This window comes from Panthera onca, chromosome C1 (assembly GCF_046562875.1).
Source record: "Panthera onca isolate mPanOnc1 chromosome C1, mPanOnc1 haplotype 2, whole genome shotgun sequence".
In the NCBI taxonomy this organism is placed as follows: Eukaryota; Metazoa; Chordata; class Mammalia; order Carnivora; family Felidae; genus Panthera; species Panthera onca.
In genome coordinates, this window is record NC_138346.1 from 151,817,968 (window position 1) to 151,840,572 (window position 22,605).

General features: G+C 38.1%; 1 long non-coding RNA gene across 1 annotated transcript in view; it reads left to right on the forward strand.

The window, feature by feature from the left end:
- The window catches only part of LOC132673076 (uncharacterized), a 62,726-nt gene extending 41,073 nt beyond the window's left edge, over window positions 1–21,653 (forward strand). Inside the window, exons 2-4 of the long non-coding RNA XR_009607859.1 lie at window positions 14,563–14,831; window positions 17,955–18,022; window positions 21,565–21,653. This is a non-coding gene — a long non-coding RNA (uncharacterized LOC132673076). The remainder of the gene's footprint in view (window positions 1–14,562; window positions 14,832–17,954; window positions 18,023–21,564) is intronic.
- The last annotated feature ends 952 nt before the right edge of the window (window positions 21,654–22,605 follow it).

Sequence of the window (22,605 nt, forward strand, 5' to 3'; positions counted from 1 at the left end):
TTATTTTAGAAAATTCTTCATTATTTTCTGAAATTCAGCAATTTAGTTATCATTACCTTCATACTGACATTTAGTAAATGGTACTTCCATTGTCATTTTCCTAATAACTCCCTGGGGTTTTTAGCAAGATCTTTCTACCATGAACATCTTAGTGTCATAGTTCAGTGAGTGAGTTTCATAAGTTATTTCCTGAGTGTGCTGTAATGAAATGTTAGATTCTGTGAATCTAAATAAAGTTAGTATAATATAAAAGGTGAGATGATAAAAAAAAAAACTATTAAAATGTAAAAGTATTTACCGGTTTTGCTTGCATTCCAGCATGTTATAGGTTTCAGAGGAAGATGTCATAACAATTATAGGTGTATAGTTTTCTGAAAAAAAATTTGTATAATTTGTGTGATATAATAAAAAAAATACATATTTGGTCTCTGCTCTTGATTCCTGACACAGAGCTACTAAATTTTTTGGGATTTCCTGAGCATTAGAAGCATCTTTTGTTCTAATGAAACAACTCTTTCTGGGCTCCTAGGTCACTTCATGCTGGTGGCTGGTCACCAGAAAGACCAGGTCATGATTAGACACTATGAACTTTCAGCCTCACCCCCATCCTGTAGGGAAGGTGGAGGTGCTGGAGATTGAGTTAATAGTCAATCATGCTTGTGTGATGAAGCCTCCATAAAAATCTGTAAACAATGGGGTTTGGAGAGGACCCAGTCTGATGAACACATGGAGGTACTGAAATGATGGCATGCCTGTAGGGTGTTGGAAGCTTTGCATCCCTTCTTCATACCCTCTGTGTACTTCTTCATGTGGCTGTTCATCTTTATCTTTCATAATATCCTTTACAATAAACTGGTATAAGTCAGTAAATGTCTCTCTGGGATTTGTGAGCCTTTCTACATAATTTTAAACGTGGGGAGGGGGCTATCAGAACCCTGATTTATAACTGGTCAGTCAGAAGTGCAGGTAACAATCTGGGACTTGTGATTGGTTTCTGAAGTGAAGGGCAGTTTAAAGGATAATTTAGCTGGGTATAGAATTCTAATTATATATATATTATATATAATATATATTATATATATTATATATATTATTTATATATATATATATAAAATATATATATATTTTACTTTCAACACTTGAAGTATTTCACTCCAGTGTTTTCTTGCTTACACTATTTCTTATGAGAAGTCCATTGTAATTCTTAACCCTTGATCTCTTAAGGAAAGTGTTCCTTTTCCCTTAGACTCCTTTCAAGATTTTCTTTTTGACTTTAGTTTTCTGTTGTTTGAATATAACATAGCAAAGTGTAGATTTTTTGATATTTATTCTACTTGTATTTTGAGCTTCCTGGCTGGATCTATGACTTGGTGTACGCCATTAATGTTGGAAAATTTTAACCATTATTACTTGAAATATTCTTCAGTTCTCTTTTTTCCTTAGTATTATAATCACACATATATTACATTGTTTGAAATTGTCCCACAAATCTTGAATATTCTCTTCTGTTTTCTGTTTTATTTTGTTTTTAAGTTTATTCATTTTTCTTTTTGTTTTTCTCTTTGGGAAGTTTCTATTGATGTACTTTCAAGCACATTAGTTCTTTCCTAGGCCATTTCTAGTCTTCTGATGAGCCTATCAAAAACTCTTTATTTGTATGACAGTGTTTTTGGTATCTAACATTTTCTTTTGATTCTTTTTTAGATTTTTTTGGTCTCTCTTGCTTACATTACTCTTGTTTCTTCTGACTTATCAACTTTTTCTATTAGAGCCCTTAACTTACTAATTACAGTTATTTTAAATACCCTCCCTATTAATTCCAAAGCCTATGTCATATCTGAGGCTGATCCTAATATTCCCTTTGTGTCTTCAGATAGTTCCCACCTATTGCTTTTTAGAATACTTAATTATTTATTGAAAGCCAGACATGTCATATTAAATAATAGGACACAAAATATATAGTGACTTAATGTGAGGATTTATGTTAATCTGAGTAGGAACAAACATGAAAGTTTGCTGTATCTGTAAGTTCCAGAGGCTTCAGATTTCTCTAGTGTTCTATTTTTATCTCCCTCTTGTCTTCAGTTTTTTTGAGTACTCCTTCTTAGTGAAAATCTGCATCTTGAAGCTTTTTCAGCTATAATCCATTGTACTACTTTGGAGCACTCTTGGTGTAGTGTGAAGGTAAGTATTCTACAATCTTATGATTAAATGTCAGTCTTTTAAAGCTTCTGCATCTCTGGCCTGTGACCTTCACGTGTATTTTTCCAGTTGAATAGCTTTTTTCCTTCTTCCATGAAATATAAAGGCTGGTCAGATAGAATGGGTGGAATGAACTTCCCCCAGTTGAAATAAGACTCTGGTAAAGTCCTTTTGCCTTGAGAGTAGACCTTTGATACGGAGAAATCTCTAGTTGTATTTCACAAAAGATTAATGTCTTCCCCTGCCAGAGGCAAGAAAATGTCTTTCTGGAATTTTCACTGTGAGAATCTTAAGGGATTCCTGGTGGTAAAATCCATGAGAGTGCCCTTCCTCCTCCCAACACTACAGTCTCCAATAGTGTCTCTGTCAAGCCAGTCCACATTCAGACTCCGGCCAATTGTCATAATTACCATTTAAATGTTCATACCAATTTATGGCTCTAGTGGCTTCTGCTGCAGTTGGATCTTGCTTGTTATTTTCTGGCTTTAAGTCTACCCTGATTTGGGGTGTCTGTCTGCCTTGCACCCTCAGTTCTCTGATGAGTCTAAGAAAAGTTACTGATTTTTAGTCCCTCTTTTTTTGTTGTTGCTGTAAGGAAAGAAGTGACAACTTCCACACCCTTTGTACATCAGTGATGAAAACAAAAGTATCCCATTCTATTTTTTTTATTTTAATTTTTGTTTTTGTTTTGTTTTTGTTTTTATTTGTTTATGGTTTTTTTGTTTTGTTTGTTTTTTGCATGGCTTTTTCTTTAAGATCTCAAATGGCACGTATTTACAATTATCTTTCTGTCTAAAATAGATACCTTCTAAGATTACTCTCTATATAGCACAGGGGTGCCTGGATGGCTCATTTGGTTAAGCGTTGGACTCTTTATTTTGGTTCAGGTCATGATCTCATGGTGATGAGATAGAGCCCCTCTTCAGGCCCCATATGGGACATGGAGCCTGCTTAAGATTCTTTCTCTCCTTCTACTCCTTCCTCACTCATGCATGCACTCATGTGCTCTCTTGCTCACTCTCTCTTCCTGTCTTAAAAAAAACCCAACAGATTCCTTTGTAGCACATCACTTTAACAATTAAAAATTCTGTCAATTTTGCAGTGCCTGGGTGGCTCAGTCAGTTAAACGTCCAACTTCAGCTCAGGTCATGATCTCATTGTTTATGGGCTTGAGCCCCACGTTAGGCTTTGTGCTAATAGCTTAGAGCCTGGAGCTTGCTTCAGATTCTGTGCCTCCCTCTTTTTCTGCCCCTCCCCTGCTTGTGCTCTGTGTCTCTCTCTCTCTCGAAAATAAATAAATGTTAATTATTTTTTTAATTCTGTCATTTTTAGGTTTGGCCTAATTGGTAGGACTAGTCTCCTCCCCACACTAATATTTGAAACCACAAAGTTCCAGAAAAGCCACTACTCTGGAATTGAGATTTACAAGATTAAGAAATAAACATTTATTGTGTAAAGCCACAAACATTTCAAAGAAGACAATTTTTGTATGGCTAAAGTGTATGAACTATGTTTCTCAGAAGCACCAGCCAGCTTCTAACAGGTTATATGCTTAGCATATGTTTTTTGTTTTTTGTGTTTTTTTTTTTTTTTTTTTTACTTAAATAGCTATAATAGAGTAGATGTCAGAGGTAGAAAAGAGAAAAGGTATGAGGAGATGTGTCTGAACATGATTGACCATTACCAGCATCCCATGGAATCCCTGTGTTTTTGCACTCTATAATCCTAGCATAAGGTAAATGAACGGGTTTGTAAAAGTAGAAACTTGTTTGGAGGTAGGGTGGATAATCAAAGATTAGCTGTACATCCCAGATAACTACTCCTACTCCCGTAATTATGGAGGTAATCAAAGATGAATATTCCCTTCATGAAAAATGGAGATGGAAAGAACATGTTGGCATAAATCTTGTGTATAAACCAACAGGAGTTCAACAGTCTTAAAAAGCAATTTAAACTAAAGCACTTCTGAGCTTTGATTTACATTATATAGGCAGCCTGACTATAAAGTTGGCAGTTCTCTTATTACAAATGTAACTCTACCACGGTTCAATGAAACATTTTCTTACTTCTAAACCTAAGTCTCTTTTTAGAAATAAGTTAACATTTTGGTTCTTTATACTGTATTTTAGATGCTTTACTTTAGAAGCAATATAATATGTTTCATTACTCAACACTATAGAGAGCTAAATTTATGTTTATTAAATTTTGTATAATCATTAATATAAGCTGCAGCATCCAAGAACATCAATTTGGATTATTGGCAATTACTTGAAACACTGCAGATAGGATAACAGAAGTAAGGCTTTTCCTTGGTGACCCTTTTTAATTCAAAGGACCGGTGCTCACAGTCTGAGACTTACCACTTGAAAAGACAACAGAGACAATTAGAATCAAATTACCCAAATGCTGTGTTCCTTCACCACCTTTTTTGAAGCAAATTTTGATAACAAATATGGCACCGTGGTTAAGAACATGGCTTTCAGTGTCAGCGGGAACTGGGGTTGAATCCCTGACCCTGCTACTTCCTAACTGGTCTTAGAGAATATAGAAGTCTTTTCCTCTTTAAGCCTTAGTGTACTTTCTCTAAAATATATAATATTAGTACTTACCTCACAGGAGTGTTTTAAGTACAGAAAAAGATAAAACTATCAGTGTGTTATTGGGACTAGAACAGAGTAAGAATTCAAAAAATATTAACGTTATTTTAATACTGTTTTCGACAGAAGCCCTAAAATTTGTAATTTTCTTGCAAACAAACATTTCTGGGGGAAATGGTCATCAAAAACAAAGTTGGATTAATTCAGTTATTCAGGAAAAATTATCTAGTGAAGTGATTCTTTAAATTTTGGTCTGTGACATTTTATCATGCTGCTGGTATGTGTGTGTGTGTGCATGTGGGTTTCATTTTTGGTATGATAGCCTCCATTCCTGCTACCATGGATACTCTCCTGTGTTCATGGGATCAGTGTGCAAGCACAATATAGCCCAATATAGCTAAGGACAGAAGCTAGCTGACACTCACTGCTTGAATCATTTTGTCCAGTGGTTGTCCAGCATCTCCTCTGAAGAGGCACTGTGGGCATTGATGCAAAACAGAAAGATATATACACTTAGTGCCCATTCCTGTAACTCCCTGTCTCTGAATCTCTGTCCCCTTCCTCTGTCCTTTGCCAACATGATTCTTAACATTCAGCGTTGCTTATTGTGAGCTATCTGTCTCTAAGCTTCAAGGAGCCTTTATAGGCCTTTGTGAGGATACTGGATTCTGAATCACAGGAGATTGCCCTATTTTTTATAAATCTCCCGTTTTGCCTTATATTCTGAACCCTTCTCAGTGCAACACTCCAAGGACATTTTCATAAATAAACTCTTAATTTCTGCCACTATGTATTATAAAAGTTCTTAAGAATTTTGGCGAATAGTCCATACAAAGGATGGACCTTGCCCATTTATGCCAGGGGAGGACTTGATCCTAACTATTGATCTGGCATTACTGGGAGAGAGGCAAGTATAGAGCCTGAGGAGGCAAAACATTCTCTGTCGGGCACTGACCTCACGTGAGACCTTTAAATGGTGTCCAAGCAAGTAACAATGCTTTCTTTCCTCTGGCAATGATGAGGGGAGAGGTAGGCATTGAAAGTTCTTAAGCTCATTTACCCATTAAATGTCTCATTCAAGGTCTTGATGTCTCACTTCTCTCCTATCCTGGCCCTGACTTTGGCATAGAAGATTTTCTGGGGCTATGAATTTAGATTCAATTGAAATTACATCTCTCCTATGATCAGATGATAGACCTAAATGTCAGCCTGTTCTGCACATCAGCTGCAGAAAAGGATCTCAAACACTGCCATGAAAGTGTTCTGCCTTTACAGCTTGGGATTGATAGTTGGCTGACCTAAGGCTGCCGTTCTTTTTTTCAAGGCTTTTATGTCAGTTATAAAAAGTCAATCTGCTCCACAGTCTTATATTTATTCTCATGTCTTTCAAGTTCTAGAGCATTATCTCTTAAACTTTGCACTGCATTAGAATTCTTGGAGAGCTTTTCAAAACACAGATTTTGGGATCCCAATTCCTGAGTTTCTGATTCAGTAAGTCTGGGAAAGGGCAAGTGCCCACATGATACTAACACTGGTGGTGCAGGGACCACACTATGGGGACCAGTGTGCTAGACCTATTGAAAGTCAGAGCTTTCTCTTCCTTATTTCTCTTCCTAATCTACCATATGTAAGAATGTATGTAACTGTGATACTACATAATGACTGAATTATAACATTCCATTTTCCATCAGAAGTGTGGTTCTAATTTCTCTCTGGTCAGCAGGCAATTCAATTCTAGATTTTTATCCTGAGAACCTGCTTTCTAATGTGTCTACCATAATGAAGAATTTCAGCATGGATTCCCTCAAGCATACCCTGAGACAGAGATTTGTGTACAAGTAGTTTATTTGGGAGGTATATGGGTCTGTATCCAATCAGGACTCAAAACTCACACAGATATTTAAACATGGAAGGTTTTATATAAAGAAGTATTAACTATATGATGAGATTGGAGTAACAGAGATGAGCTAATAAGCAGTAAAGACAACTGTGAAGAATATAGACATAACAGATACAAGGAGTCGCCTCTATCCCCCTAAGCTGAGATAGAGTGCCAAAGGAAGAACCTCTGATAGAGGGTCTCCATCACTCCACCACACACCCACACACCCCCCCCCCCCCCCACACACACACACACATTCTCTCTGTCTCTCTCTCTCTTTCTCCGGATGGCCAGTATCCAGACCGTCTTGAATGGGATGCAGCTTGGATCCATGAGTTCACTGAGGCTGTAAAGATGCCTAAGGGGTGCCAAGGAAAGCCATCCATGGGGAGATAATGTACTAATGCCACTTCACTGCAAAGCTGCTCTAGGAGCTGCCATGGAAAATTATTCATAGGAGATGCGGGGCTTGAGGCACTTTGCTGCAAAACCGTCAGAGAGGTATGCCAGGAGAAGCTGTTTATGGAGAGTTGACTGCCAGATACTGTGGAAGCTTCATGTGCTGCTGCAGCTTACCTAGTGGAACATACTGGAATCGGGGAGAAAGCTTCCTTCCCCTCCATTGTGTCTCTCCAGCACCCTCTACTGAAACTGCTTAATGTTCTTACAACTGGCAGGGGAGAAATTCTAAAGGCGTCATCTCTATTATCACAGAGTCAGAGATAAAGGGTAGATTGGGGGTGAATGAATTGATACGTGGCACAGGAAGCAACGTGTGGGAGTGAGGAAGTTATAACAGGAAAAGAGAAAATTCATAAAACCTTAATTTATGAGCAGGTTACTCTTTTGGGAAACTGGAGTCCATACCTACTGGGGGTCATCTGATGGGATTTATAGAACACAACTCAGAGTTGCCTCATAAAAGAGGAAGAAGCTGGGGTTCTTGCTTACAAATTCCCTTTTCTCATTAGTTGAAGTGACTCCTAAGGGTGCTTCTTGGCTTGTACTTCTGGTCTACTTGCACAAACCAAGGTCACATCTATAGCCTAAACATGATCCCAGGCAGAGATACAGTTAGAAGTAGGCTCACATGGAAACTTTGTGAGGTCACGGCTTTCGTAGCCCAAGCAGACATGGGCAAGCACAGCATCAAGGGCATTAACTGCATCATCATGAAATCCTAAAAAAAACAAGACCTACCTCACTCAGAACTAGAATAAAGTGGAAAACAAAAAAAGTAATATCCAGAATTCATGTTAAATAAAACTGTGTAGGCATTTCAAATGGTCTGTATAAATTCTACAACTTCTACCCAAGCTCTAAGACCTTCTGATAATGATAATGGTCGTTAACACACATCAAATACTTAGCATATTCCAGGCACTGTGCCAACTAATTTGCTTACCTCATTTCTTACTCACAGTAAAAGAAAAAATTAGGTACTATTATTATTATCACATTACAGCTAAGGAAACCTTGGTTTAGAAAGTTTAAGTAAGTTGGCTAAGTCTCCAACATCAGTAATTGCTGACTCTTACCTCTGATCCTTACATTCCTAATCCCACATTCCTGACTGGCTGTGTTCAATTTGTGTTTGCTTTGTACATTGTACTCACTCAGAAAATGTTAATCAATAATGATGGTCTTCCAAATGAGAATTCTGGAATTCAATCATCTAAGAAATATTAAGTGACAATCTCAGATACCATGAAAACTGCCAGATTTGCCTCCTTGCTTCTCATCTCTTCAAATTCAAAACATTCTCTATACTCAGTCTGAATACTGAATACTCTGTATTCTCAATATTTTTGAAATACTTGCTTCTTTTATATCTTCTCTCTGATACATACAAATCAATGTATTCTGACTCAATTTTGTGAATCTATTCCAAGCCAAAATATTTATTTTATCTTTTAAGCCATATAGTGCTCTTTTATTTCTAGCTAGTTACATACTTCCTTACATTATTGTTTTATTTTTATATTAATGTTATATTTTGTGAATCTTTTAATCTACCAGATAATAAACTCATTAGAGTCAGGAATTCTATATTATGAATCATTCGTATTTGCTACTGTGTCAACCATTGTTGAGTCCATATTAATTCAATAAGGACTATTGGAATAGGCATTATTAAAAGTAGGGATAGCAACAAGAAAACATGGACCTTTTAGTCTTAAAGAGAGAATTAGCAAGAAAATCCCATTATCCAAATTCAAAGTGTTCCATTTAATCAAGGTTCTACTGTACTGTGCTCCTTCCCTTTTCTGTGTAATTAAAGCCCTCCCAAGCAGATTAAATAAGCAGAGATAGGGTTTTCCTTAATTTTATTTTCTCTCTTAAATTCAACCAGCATTAAACAAAGAGATGTTCCAATCTCCCAGTAAGAATTAATTTCTTCCTCTTCTAAAACAACTCTTATAGCCTCTGGATTATAATTACTCAGTGAACATCACAGAGCAAAGCTTACCTTCTGTAAGAGTCATCTATGTACTTACTCGTGTTACTCACTAGATTGTGAGATCCTGGGGTTCAGGAACCCTGTGATTTTAATTTTGAATCTACAAGCAGAGGAATTAGTACATGAAGGCACTCAGTAACTATTTGATGTATCTAGTTTTATCTACTGGTATCTGGAAATGTACCTAACAATATAATAGTTGACGTACAAAGCTGTAAAAGTTTTAACATACTTTCCTATTCTTATCTTCTCATCAATATGTAATATAAGTATAGAATTTCCATTTTGACAATGGGGAAACTAAGTCACATAGAGGGTGAAGTTAGGAGTAATAATATTTTGAAACTCCAACCACACATTGTGTCCTTTACTATGTTTTATTTAACCATTAATTTTGTACTAGTAACCAGGCAATAGATGCTCATGCCTATCTTGTACTTAAGTATTATATTTTTATCAGATGAATGGTTAGATACTACCAAGTAAGTCTAAGAAACACATAAAAGGCACGATTCCTGACCTCAAAAAGTTTACAATCTTATTTATGAATGGATTTTGAAGGCCAGTGGAGTTAGGGAAAGGCAGCCCAGGTGATTGTTTTTTGTTTTTGGTTTTTTTTTTTTCCCCCTGTAAAACACTTTCTCATCCTAAAGGTCATAATGCTTTTAGAGTAAAGGTCTCAGGTTTTAGTGTGCATAGTGATTACCTGAAGCACTGATTAAAATGGCAGGTTCCTAAACTGCATCCTCCCAGCTTCTACCATCCAAGTTAATAATGATGCAGATCACTTCTTCAGAATCCTGTGGAAAGGCTCAAAGAGAAGTGACCAGCATTGAGTTCTAAACTGAATGCACAGCCAGAACAAAAAGCATGAGTGGATAAATTGGCCTTCCATCTCCTCAGACTCCAATATAAGACAGAAGAAACAGCTCTCAGAAAAACCAAACCAAAACAATAAATAAAAATAATAAAAACCAAAAACACACTTATTTCTTTTGTACAAAGTCAGGCTGTTTCATACCAAGTCACAGAGGCTCCACTTTGCAGCTCTTAGCAGGAAAGGGAGCACCATGAGGGCTTCTGAGAACACTGCGTTGCGGAAGAACTTGTGAGCACCCGGTGAGCATCTCTTCAGATCGTCACCGAGATACCAGCCTTAATTAAAGGAAAACAAGAAAGAAGGCAGAGAGGGAGACAGAGAGGCAGAAAAGAGGGGGTGTAGGCAAGCCTGAAAGAAGGAACACGAAGGGAGGGAGGGCAGAGTAGAAAATGAGATGGTGAGTGTCAGAAATCGCAGTAACAGAAAAACAAGAATAGATTTAGAGAAAAAGGAAACGATGCCATGCTCTACTGTTCTAATCTGGAGAGCCAGAGAGGGCAGTTCTACTGCATGCTTTATTAAACTGACTTCTCCATTTCTCCCCAGGCTGGACTGCACAGAGGAAATTCATTAGCTCCATTTAAATGCACACCCCAGAGCCCACCTTCAGTTTCCAGCACAGCACAACACGTTTCACATTGGATAAACCACTATGACTCTAGAGAATATTTTTCTTTTCTTAAACTTGAATCAGCCTTCATGGAACAGTTTGTATTCTTATGATTTTTTCATTATAAGTGAAGAACTACTCTATAGACAAGGACTGGGTAAAGTCATTATACTAAATAATTCATGGTAGAGAATTTTGTTGTAATGAGATCAACAAGGCACTAATGCTCTAGGCCATTGGACTGGGCTTAGAAATAATTTTATTATTGCAAACTTCTTTCCCCTGTATTAGTTCTTGTTAAAATGGAATTTAACTGTGCAAATAAACTTATATATATTTACAACTCACCAATGAATACCAGTTATCCATAGTCAAAACTTTAGAATTATTTTTAACTGTTCATATATTATACCCACATCCTATAAATGACAAAGTTCTATTCTCTACTGTTGTTTTTTTTTTAATTATTATTATTCCTGTTGGATCTTCCAACAGTGTCCTATCAAACTATCAATCCTTCACTGTCCCTTAAATGTTGATCATCCTTTGAGACTTTTTTCTCTTACTATAGACTCCATTAAATTGTCCATTCTCATGACTTTAATTACCATTTATATCTTGATAACTTTCATAGTTATATTTCTAGACCACCCCACTCTCCTAAGAGTTATTTGTATATTATCAACTGTGTTTTGGTTATTTTATATGGATGTAACACAAACTAATGTCCCAAACCAAATTTATCATAAAACCCCCAAGGCACATTTCTATCTCCCCCTGTAATCATTAACTCAGAGAATGACGCTACATCCATCTAATTGGCCATGCCAGATGCTCCTTACTCCATCATCCCTCATTCAAATTACCACCATTTGAGACATTTTTAAAAGGGGAGGGTGATGCCTCCCAACACTGGGATCCACTGACCGAAGAAGATATAGCTTATTATCAATCAATTATATCAATCAATATAGCTATATTATTCAATGACTTATTGGAGTGACCTCCTTCTAATCCCATCAGCATTAAAGATAGGACAGAAATCAAGTTCAGACCAAACAGCCTTGGGAAATGTGACATTCAGGATCCAGGCAGTAAGTCACCTTCCTAATAGCTGGCTGACATACTGAACAGATTCTTCCCCATCATACATACTCTCCCATATCAGCAGAGTCCTAGACATTGACCCCAGATACCCACTTCCCCTGAAGAGCTCTATGAAGAAAGAGCTCTACAGAAGAGAAGAGAGTTCTTTTACCACGTATTCAGAGGAGATGCCATTCAGTATTAGCTCTGCATCAGTCAGCATTCTTACACCTAAAAAAGAGATGTCAACCATTATTTTTGACACTATAGATCTATAGATTGAGAAATTTTAGGACTAATCTACACTGGTTCTAACTGGGAGCAGACAGCTTGCACAGTGTGAAGCACAAGATGCCATAATGACTGGCACACCATGCTTCAGTAGACATGTTTCAGGTGGAAGAGAATTTCTTTAAGGCAGGTGAATTTTGCAAGCTGTCAGAATTTATGTTAGTGATCCTGTGTGTGTGTGTGTGTGTGTGTGTGTGTGTGTGTGTGTCTGTGCGCGCACACGTGTGTGTGTGTGTGTGTGTGTGTGTTTCTTCTAGTGGAGTATATGAGTCATTTGCCTGAATGCAATCAAGGCAGTCCAAATCATCATTGATGTTAGAGTCAGAGACCTCTAAAAGAAATGACTTCTGTGCAGCCCCTTACATTGGGAAGGGAATTTTCACTGGTTCTCCACAAGGGATCAGAGGAATTCAACTTCCCTAATAGTTTTTGTAATAAGAAGTCATCTTACAGATGAAATTTATGAAAAAAATGAGGAAATTTTATTACATACCTTCTGTTTGTTGTTATAGTTCCTGACTCCATAAAGGATGTCCACAGTCATCACTCCCAGGGCCTTGTCACCTTTATTTTAAAGACTTTTCTCTGTGTGATAAACTTACACCTTCTAACAGATAAGGGAAAGTGTCTGTCCAAAGTATTTTTTTTTCTTTCTTTTTTCTGTTAACACAATCATCAGTTTTCAAACATTGTGAAATACCCTATATGCTTTTTACCTTTATATCTATAGATTTTTCAGACTAGAAAATCATTTCTGCAATCTTGGCCCTGGAGACCAGAGAGCTGGCAGTATTGCAGATGACAGCATTTCTTGGCTGTGACATCCACATCTGACTGCCTGCATTTCTCCTTTTCCTGGGCTTAATGGGAACCTTGAAGCCATAGTCAAAACACAATAAATGCTGTTCTTAGCCCTCCCTCCTGCCCCGTTGATACTTTCCCTGAATATAATATATTTGTTTCTATTTCTTCTTTCATCCTTTTTCCTTTTTTCTTTTGTGATTACCTGGAGAATTATTTCTCCTAGTTTCAGAAGAGCAGCTGCTGCTATAAAAGTCCACTGAATTTTATCCCTGTGACAACGAATCTTACACTGTCATAAAGATACCTTTAGCATCCCTCTGCATCCTTAGGCACAGAGGAAAGGAATGCATCTGGGAACACATAGTTGCAAATAGCCTGAGTGTTGCCAAACATCAGAGAGCCCAGATCTGGCTAGTGGTCAGCTCAGGCCCTGGCATCTTGCCAAGGAATGCTGGGAGACCTGGAGGGGATTTAAAACTATTAATGACTCCAGCCAATGTGTTTTTTGCAGTAAAATTAGAACAGTGGTGTCTAGTCAATATCAACATTACATTTCAGGGTTTATTTTCTTTTGCAAAGCTTTTTGAAAGTCCACCAATCACACAATTGGTAAGCAATGTGATTCCTGCAGGTCACCTGGGAATTATTATGCTTACATAAATTAACACAGAAGCAAAATAAATCATCTGTATAATGTTTCTAAACCACCACTTCATTTTGTCAATGTAGATTTGATGTAACTTATTGTAGCATTTATTAAAATGCCAATAATGGTCTACTGAATCCCATATTAAAATGTGTACCGGCACTGCTTTTGATTGGCCTCAGTCTGGGAACTAGCGGTCTCAACAACGTTCTCAAGTCCCCATATAAAATGTTCCATGTGGCTGGAGATGCTATGCACTCCAGATTAAGACCCATACCTAGAAACCAGTTGCTACCAGATCACCCTTGACTCGGTGCCCAGCTCTGACAACAGGATATATCTGACTCCCCAGCCCCAGTCTATTCTATGTGTTGTGTTTTTACAACTGAGCCCCATTTTTTTTTTTAAGTTCTGGTAAATGTCCTAATAATCATGTCTTCTTTTTAATCAGTGCTGTGGCTTTTTAAAACAACAACAACAACAACATCTTAAACTGGGATGTCTGGGTGGCTCAGTGAGTTAAGCATCTAACTCTTGATTTCAGCTCAGGTCATGATCTCATGGTTCATGAGTTCAAGCCCCACATCAGGCTCTGTGCTGACAGCATGAAGCCTGCTTAGGATTCTGTCTCTCCCTCTGCCTCTTCCCCACTCACTCATGTGCTCTTTCTCTCTCTCTCTCTCTCTCAAAAAAAAAAAAAAAAAAATTAAAAAAAATTTTAAAAATAAAAATGTCTGAAACTTCATGGGTTTATGGATTCTGCCATTGTGTAAGTCTTGATGAAAGCTGGGTCCCTGATGGACAGCCAAGGAGAAAGAAGATAGGTTCTGTTTTAAAAATAGAAAAAAAAGCAGCTAATAGGAACTCACATGTGATTTAAATTTGTCCCATTGGACTCTTCCTGCCAGGGCATTTGAAATAAATGTTCACAGAAGCACGGATGATTCAGAATTCATTTGGGCAGAAGTAGTGCCGCATCCTTTATAGACCGATAGTAGCAGCAGTAACCCAGCTTCGTCATTCCCGCCCAAAGGGCTCCAGGTTTAGTTTATTTCAGTTGATTGCAACCGAGAAACAAATCAGAACGTTCTTTGTTTTTGCAGCCTGGATCCCGAAACCCAGCTAGCAAGAAGCTGTTGACTGGGGAGACAGGTCAACTTCTAAGTGTCATTCAGCCAGGAGTCTTCCCACCTACAGAAACCAGCAACTAAAGGAACTATTCCACGTTGGACTCCCATTGCCTCTCTACTTTATTCATGTTTAATGCAACTTGTGTCTGATTGAACCCGTACACCTTGTGCCTGCCCTGGATTCATCCTTCTCCAGAAGCACTTGCCACTGGGTCAACTCTTCCAGGACCGATCCTGTTAAAGTGAGTGAGACTTCGTCAGAACGGGGCTTCTCTTGGCCTATTTCCTGGGGAACAGGATACTTTGGTTTCAGAGAATTGACAGTGTGCAAGTGTTACGATAAATGTGGGAGTGGGGTAAAATAGATCTTACAGGAAGCTCAAAGAAACTGAGCTACTCTGAGCCAGTTGCAGAGTGGTGTTGCTTCAAAATTATAGGGATTGACTTTCAAAATTGTTGAAGAGTAATTGATTTTTATTATGAATTTTATTGGAGAGGCGGCATAAAAATTTCTAAAAATTTGCAGAGTTCTTCCCATAGGAAAACTTCCTTATGTTCCCTTGAAGCCATTTTCTCACTGCAGCTGTTCCTATTCATTCCATCCCCCCACCCCATCCACCAGGCACAGCTCCTTCCCCCTAGTTATACACTCCCAGTCACCAACTCCTCTGAAGGTCTCAGGCAATATGCCCTCCAGGAACCTCTCCACCCAGTTCTTTCACACCTCCTTTCCCATAAATAATAGCCCCTGAGAGGTACAGTCCCTTTCCACTTGGTCTTATTTGGTTTTGCTAAGAGTAGCCAGTTAGGAATTCTGGTTCATCCTAGGAAAAAATACTTGTTGATCACCTATCGTATGCAGCTATAGATTCATTACACATAGAAATTAGGTTGGGGTGGAAGGAGACCACTGTGGCTTACCTGGGATCAATATCTGTATGAGTTTTGTCCAGTAGAATTTACTGATAGTTCAAAGGATATCATTGTGAATCGAATACATTTCTTGAAAGAGCATTTAAAAAAAAAGTTATAAGAAGAATTTTTTTTTTACATTTTGTTTTGTTTTGGGAGATTTAAATTTTAAAAGAAACTTTATTGGAGTGAAATTATACATGACTCTTAGTCTATCCTATTTTTCATCATCCCTGAATTAAGGATTTTGTAATATATGATTTCAACATCTAGAAATAAGAAAACAGTTCCCTAAATCTGGGTTTGCTTAATTCTTTCTTTCTGAAAATCAATGGGAAATTCATATAGTTTACATCACCAAATAAAATTTAATAGGTTATATATGAGGACTGAGAAGCAGGGCCTTGTAGCATGTTCACTGTTGGGGAAATCATTTTAAATGGCTAGAGGAACTGAGGAGTTTCTGACCCTGGAAAATATCTAAAAGCTGCTGAAAGAAGAGAGATAAACATTGACTCTGACACAACTCTTTAGTGGCTAGGAAAAAAAAACAGTAACAAAAGGTTATTTTACCAACAAAATAGCCAATTTCCTAACTGATCAATATGTGTGTATAAAACACATGGGAGGGTCTGCCACCTCACGGTTACCTTAACAGCCTTAGTTCCTGCTCTCATAAGCACCCTTGTGAGCCATCTGTTAAAAGAACTCAGTTAACAGAAACTATAGAGGGGTCAACTCACTAATCTAGGTGGAACTGATGAGGGAGCATAAGGCAGGCTGAGGGCAAAGTACAAACTAGCACCCCCTTCCCCCCCCACCCCCACCCCCCAGCCACCAGATGGGATATGTGTGATATTCCTCAGTCACTCCTGGCTGCCCAAAAACAGAGGAAAGGAAAGAAAACAAATGGTTAACTGATAAAGATCACAGTCATATAGGACATGGGTCTCCATCAGTTTACAAATATCTTAGTAAATTACAAGAAAAAGGCAATCTTATCAATAGCCTAATCTCCAGAAACCTGTAAACTAACTTTCCTGGAACCCCAACATCACCCTCTCCTCCATAGCGATGTGGGAACAAAGGCAAGAAGGAAATGGCAGGTAAAATTAAATTTCTTTATGACCTGCAGCCCATGGACAAATACTGAAGCAAATACAGTGTGTAACATTTCTCTAGGAACCCCCTACAGTCCTAATGTTACTGTCTTACTAGAAGAAAAACAACCTTAGCTTGACAATAGCAAGGCTCCTGGCATCTTAAGAGTTCTCTTTAGCATATCAAAGTCCTTCCAAAAACCTCAGTTTTGACTTTACCTCTTCCAACTCCATAGTAAATAACCAGTCACTCTTTACAACCCCAGTGCAGCTCTTTCTGCTCATGGATCCTATCCCCATGTTTTAATAAAATCACCTTTTTGCACCAAAGATGTCTTCAAGAATTCTTTCTTGTCCGTTGGCTCCAAACCCCACCCTCACCCCAAAACTTCATCAGAACTGGTCTGTGGAGCCTCCTGAGCACTTCACAGAGGAAGGAACGGGAATCACCAAGTGTATCAGGAAAACCCAGAAGGAAGCATATCTTATTCCATCTTTAAAGTACTCTTGGAGGGGTGCCTGGGTGGCTCAGTTGGTTAAGCATCCAACTTCGGCTCAGGTCATGATCTCGCGGTCCATGAGTTCAAGCCCCACGTCAGGCTCTGTGCTGACTGCTCAGAGCCTGGAGCCTGTTTCAGATTCTGTGTCTCCCTCTCTCTCAGACCCTCCCCTGCTCAAGCTCTGTCTCTCTCTGTCTCAAAAATAAATAAACGTTAAAAAAAATTTTTTTTTTAAAAGTACTCTTGGAGCAGTTAACGCTGCCTTGTGGCTACTGGGATTGTCTGTTCTGGCTAAATCCTCAGGATCTGCCTACGAAAAATATGAAGGAAAGCACCTGCATACTTTGCTCTAGGAATGCAGAATTGTGCAAGAGTCTAAAAGACAGGGAAAAAGAAGGTACGTGTGAAGGACTCAGTGGCTGATATAGGAAAAATGAATTGGGAAGAGGCTAAGAGAGAATCTCAAGAGAATCACACCTTGTTAATCAGCCTATGATGAATAAAGGTCAAAATGGCACCATTATCTGTATAGTAAACATCACAGGGAATGTTATTAAAAGACTATATAACAGGAACTGCTTAGAACAAGAAAATAGATTCCAGGGGCTATTCATGGAGAGAAGGGTTGATATGGTGGTGAGCAAAGTAGTTTTTAAACTACCGAGTCAAGGACCACCAAGCATCCTCTGGCATGGAGTGAACAGTCTATCTTGAAAATTATGCCCTGCTGAAGAATTCTTAGAAATAGGAAACATTCTAGCAAATAATCTGTGAATAACCAAGTGTGCCTCCTGAGTAAATTGTTAACCTTACCATAAGCAAGCCTTCTCAAAGAATTATATCCATCTTACAGAGCCACAAGACTATTCCTGATCCTGGAGATAGAATGATACAGCCTAGAGAATGGATCTTCTCTCATTAGTAAGCGTCTCAAACTATATACATCTAACCTATAGCCAATTCCTTTCTCTTAAGTATGTTCTCTATTACAAGAAAGTTCTTTATGTATTTACTTATGGAATTGTACATTTATTTAAACAAAAATTCTCCAAATATCAAGATAGTCATATGAGGATCATAACCCAAACTATTGCATGACTTTGGCAATGTTATTTAACTTCTCTGGGGATCAATTTTCTTATCTATAAAATTTGAAAATACTGTGCTTGCCTTACAGGATTAATCAAGAAAATCCACGTAAAGAATTTTGAGTTTCAGTATCTAGGTATGAGCTCAATAAAATGTTAGGTATTGTTGCGAAATTTGTCAAGATTCTTATCACCACAATTATTTAACTAGAAAGACCAAATGCAACTATGTAAACATATGTTTCTTGTTGTATTTCATTATAAGACCTGAAGAATGTGGAGTTTGGGAAGTGATGACCATGGGCAAATATGCTTTGACATACTTGCCTTTAGTAGAAAATGTGATACATAGTTAGAGATGACAGTTGGTGATTTATGATCACCATTACCAACAAAATGATACTCAATTAGTCCAAGTCATAGAATTTTGGGCAAAAGGAAAAATAAAGAAGAAAGAAGTGGCAGAGAGGAAGGGATTAAGAGGAAGAAACAATAAAGGAGGAAGAAAGGAAGCAAGAAAGGAAAGAAGGAAGGAAGAGGTTATATTGTATTTCTGGTTACTGGAAGAATTCAAGAAAATAGAACTGATGATACATATGTTAGAACCTAAAGAGAAGATTGACTTTATCTAACATAATAGGATTGCCATTTGCTATATGGTCTGAATGTGTCCACCCAAAATTCATGTTGAAATCCTAACTGCCAAAGGTAATGGTATTAGTTGGTGGGGCCTTTCGGAGGGAATTAGGTCATGAGGGTGGAACCCTCATGAATGGGATTAGAGCTCTTACAAAAGAGGTTCCACCTGTGCTCTCCAGGCCCTTCTGCCCTGTGAGGCTTTAACAAGAAGTCTGCAACCTGGAGGAGGGCCCTCACTTGACCATGCTTGTACCATGATCTCAGACTTACAGCCTCTAGAACTTAGACTAATACATTCATGTTGTTGATCAACTACTCAATCTGTGGTATTTTGTTATGGCAGCCTAAACAGACTAGGACACCACTTCTTTTAGAAACTGGAGATATATGGAGCTGATAATACTATTAGTCTTTCCCTCATAGTTTGCTTTGTTGCTGATCACACAGGCTCTTCTGCTTTCCAAGTTTCCTCCCAGAGTTGGTGGGCTGGCAGCTGGTGAGGAAGAAGTAGGTGGAACTAAGGGCACTTCAAAGTAGTTATTTTAGGAGACAGCTGCAAGCCACAGAGTTTTATGGACTGGGTCCTCACCTCATGAAAATTCAAGAAAAAATTAAAGGAAAGATAAATGTGGAATTTGTGGTTGGGGGGGGTGGTAAGTGGAATCAAAGAAAATCAAAGTTTGTATCAATAGAGTAATAACAGACTAAGTGGGGAAAAATGCAGCTTGCATCTTGAGTACTCCACAGAACGTTGGCTTGTCTTGTTGAGGGAGGGGCAGTGAACAGACTGAGCTAAGCCAGAGAATCATCAATCCAGCCATCATTTGAAATGCATTTTATATTCTTAAAAAAAATTAGTTTTAGTTAAAGTGAGCATTTATAACAATTTCTATGGGGGGAAGACAAAACAAAAGTAAAACACAGAAATCCATCTGATCCCAACAGCTGCATCAACAAGAGAACAACATTTAAAACAAATTCTGCAAATGTTAAGAATTTTATTAAAACATTTACCCAGAAACCATGCATAATTTCCTAATGTTGCCCAGAAGTGATTGCCAGACAGATCTCAGAAACCAACAAGAGGAGAGTTTTTGTTTTGTGTGCTGAGCCAAATCAAGTAGTGTTTAGACAGTCATGTTCTAGAACATAGAGTTCAGTAAACACTAGATGAGCACCTAGCAGATGCTGAGCATTGTATGAGAAGAGAAGACAGATGATCTCACAATGAATCTATGAATGTGGCAAATAGCACAACAACCTATAGGGGCCTATGAAATCTGAGTGCCACTGCCTCAATTTCTAGGACATGAAAGAATCAAAAAGAGCTGAACTTTGTGTTTTAGCCACAACTGTATTTAAGCAGATGCAGACATTCCTATTATTCTCCCTATAGACTTAGGGCTGCTCAGCTGTGAATTTTAGAGAATCTCAGTGGAAAGAACCAATATGTTATCAAATAGAAAATACTCTTGATTGCAAGGTACAATATTCAGTGTTTCCCTAAAAACAAAGACAGAGCATGAGAAAAAGTAGGGGAGAGCGAGAGGCACATTTTCTGGGATTCTAATAGCTGATTTCTGCAAAATCCATCCTAAATCCTCATTGCAGAGGTAAATAAGAATTAAACCCAATGTTCAGAAAAGGACAGTTAGGGAAACTTGTATGTTTCAACATTGACACTGGATAGAGGAAAAGAGAAAAATATCTCCCATGAAAATTTGAACTACAATCTTTTGCAGGTATGCAGTCTAAATTCACAATGCTCATGTGGTCCCAAAATCTTTAGTAGAGGATTTAATTTGAAGTGGTCTCAGCTTGATAGTGCCCCCAGGTGACTGGCAAAAACAAACACAAAATCTTCCACAGAAGGAGGAGAAATGAGAGTTCAATCCAGGACAGTAGAAGATGCATCAAATGGGAGGGGCATCCTGATTTCAGAGAGATGCAAATGTGAATAAAGTGCATCCTTAATCTGAAGAAATCAGGCAGCTGGTGTGAAATTCTGCTTGGTCAAGCACACTGGTTTTCATACATGCTCAGTTATGCAAAGACCATGTGGAATTTTGTTTGTTTGTTTGGACTTGATTTGAGGCTATTTCTTTGTTTCTAGCTGCTGTTCAGATTTTGGGCATCCTGGAGCTTTGACCTAATACATCTCTATTTGCTTTGATTGTATCCTACTCTTTGCTTCTTTTCTCTGGTTTTATCGTACTTTCCTGAATTTTTACTTTTTCATTAATTCATTCATTCAAGAATATTTATTCAGATGATTCAGAACTTCATGAGACAGGAGGATTCTTGTCTTCATGGAGTTCAAAGACCTACCTAGGGATTTTCAGACTTCAGTAAATATTAAGTTCTTATGAAGACTATTAAGAAGGAAAGTGTTCGTGTCCCTCTTTGGGTGGCTCTGATTCAGAAAGTCAGGGACTTGTTCTTCGTAGCTGCATTTTTAACAAAGCTACAAATTAATCTGATGCACGCTAACGTTTGAGAACCCCAGACAGTGTGTGCACTCCCATCTCACCTCCAAAATCCCAGAGTTGACTGCTTTGTTTCTGCTCCTCACAGTCCTGGGCCTAAAACAATTAGAATTAAAACTTGTCCATGAGAATTCTTTAAGGCAGGTGTGACCCAAGCCAACAGAATCAAATTATTCTATAAAATTAGCTGGATTTGATCAACTTAATGGACTCAGCCATGCAATTCCTACTGTATTGTTTGCTCCAACAGCAGCTGAATTCCTGGAAAATGGCCCTAATCTTCCACTTTGAAGGACTCACCCCCAAAACACAGAGCAGAGCTTTCTGGAATTCCTATTGTGTGGTGAGTTCTCTATGGATGTTTTTTGAAATGAATGAGTTGGAGTCTCTAGAAGATTCTTCAGTCCCTTCTGAGTGATTAGGGAAAAGTTGTATTAGAAAATGAGTTTTCCGAGGGCATCTGGGTTGTTCAGTCAGTTGAGCATCTGACTCTTGATTTCAGGTCATGATTTCACAGTTTGTGGGATCGAGCCCCACTTGGGATTTTCTCTCTCCCCCTCCCTTGCGCTCTCTCTTGCATGCACTTTTTCTCACTCTCTCTCCATCTCTCAAAAATAAATAGGAAGGAAGGAAGGAAGGAAGGAAGGAAGGAAGGAAGGAAGGGAGGGAAAGGAAGAAAGAAAAGAAAGAAAGAAAGAAAGAAAGAAAGAAAGAAAGAAAGAAAGAAAGAAAATGGGGTATTTTGCTAATAGCAGAGAATTATGGTCCTGTGAGGTGAATTGTATTCTTATTCCCTGGGGATACATGACTAATTGCTAGTGTGTATAGAAAAATCAGAAAGTCCCATTTTATAATCATGTCACACATTAGACACTTTTCTGTTTTGCTTGTTACAAGCACATTTGCAAAGCATGCCATGTTAAATACCCTGATCATTTTTCAGCTTGATTATTGAGGTAGAAAGAGAGGGAGAATGAGCAAAATTTCAAAGTTCTGATCCTGGCTATGTCACGAGCAATCTTATACTGTGGGCTTCAATAACCACACCTGTAAAATGAGAAGACTGACTTACATGCAGTCAAAACCCTCAGGTTTACCGTACAATTCCTGTAAATCACCATGTGACAAACGTGAAATGCAAGGTAGAGCTATCATTACTAATAATGTCATTAGAATGAAGGGAGCAGCTGTTGTAACTTGGTTACTTTCAATAACAGAGATTCAAACTATGACTGGAAGCATATTATAACCTGTTCGCATGCTGAGTAAATACATGCACCTTCATTCACTT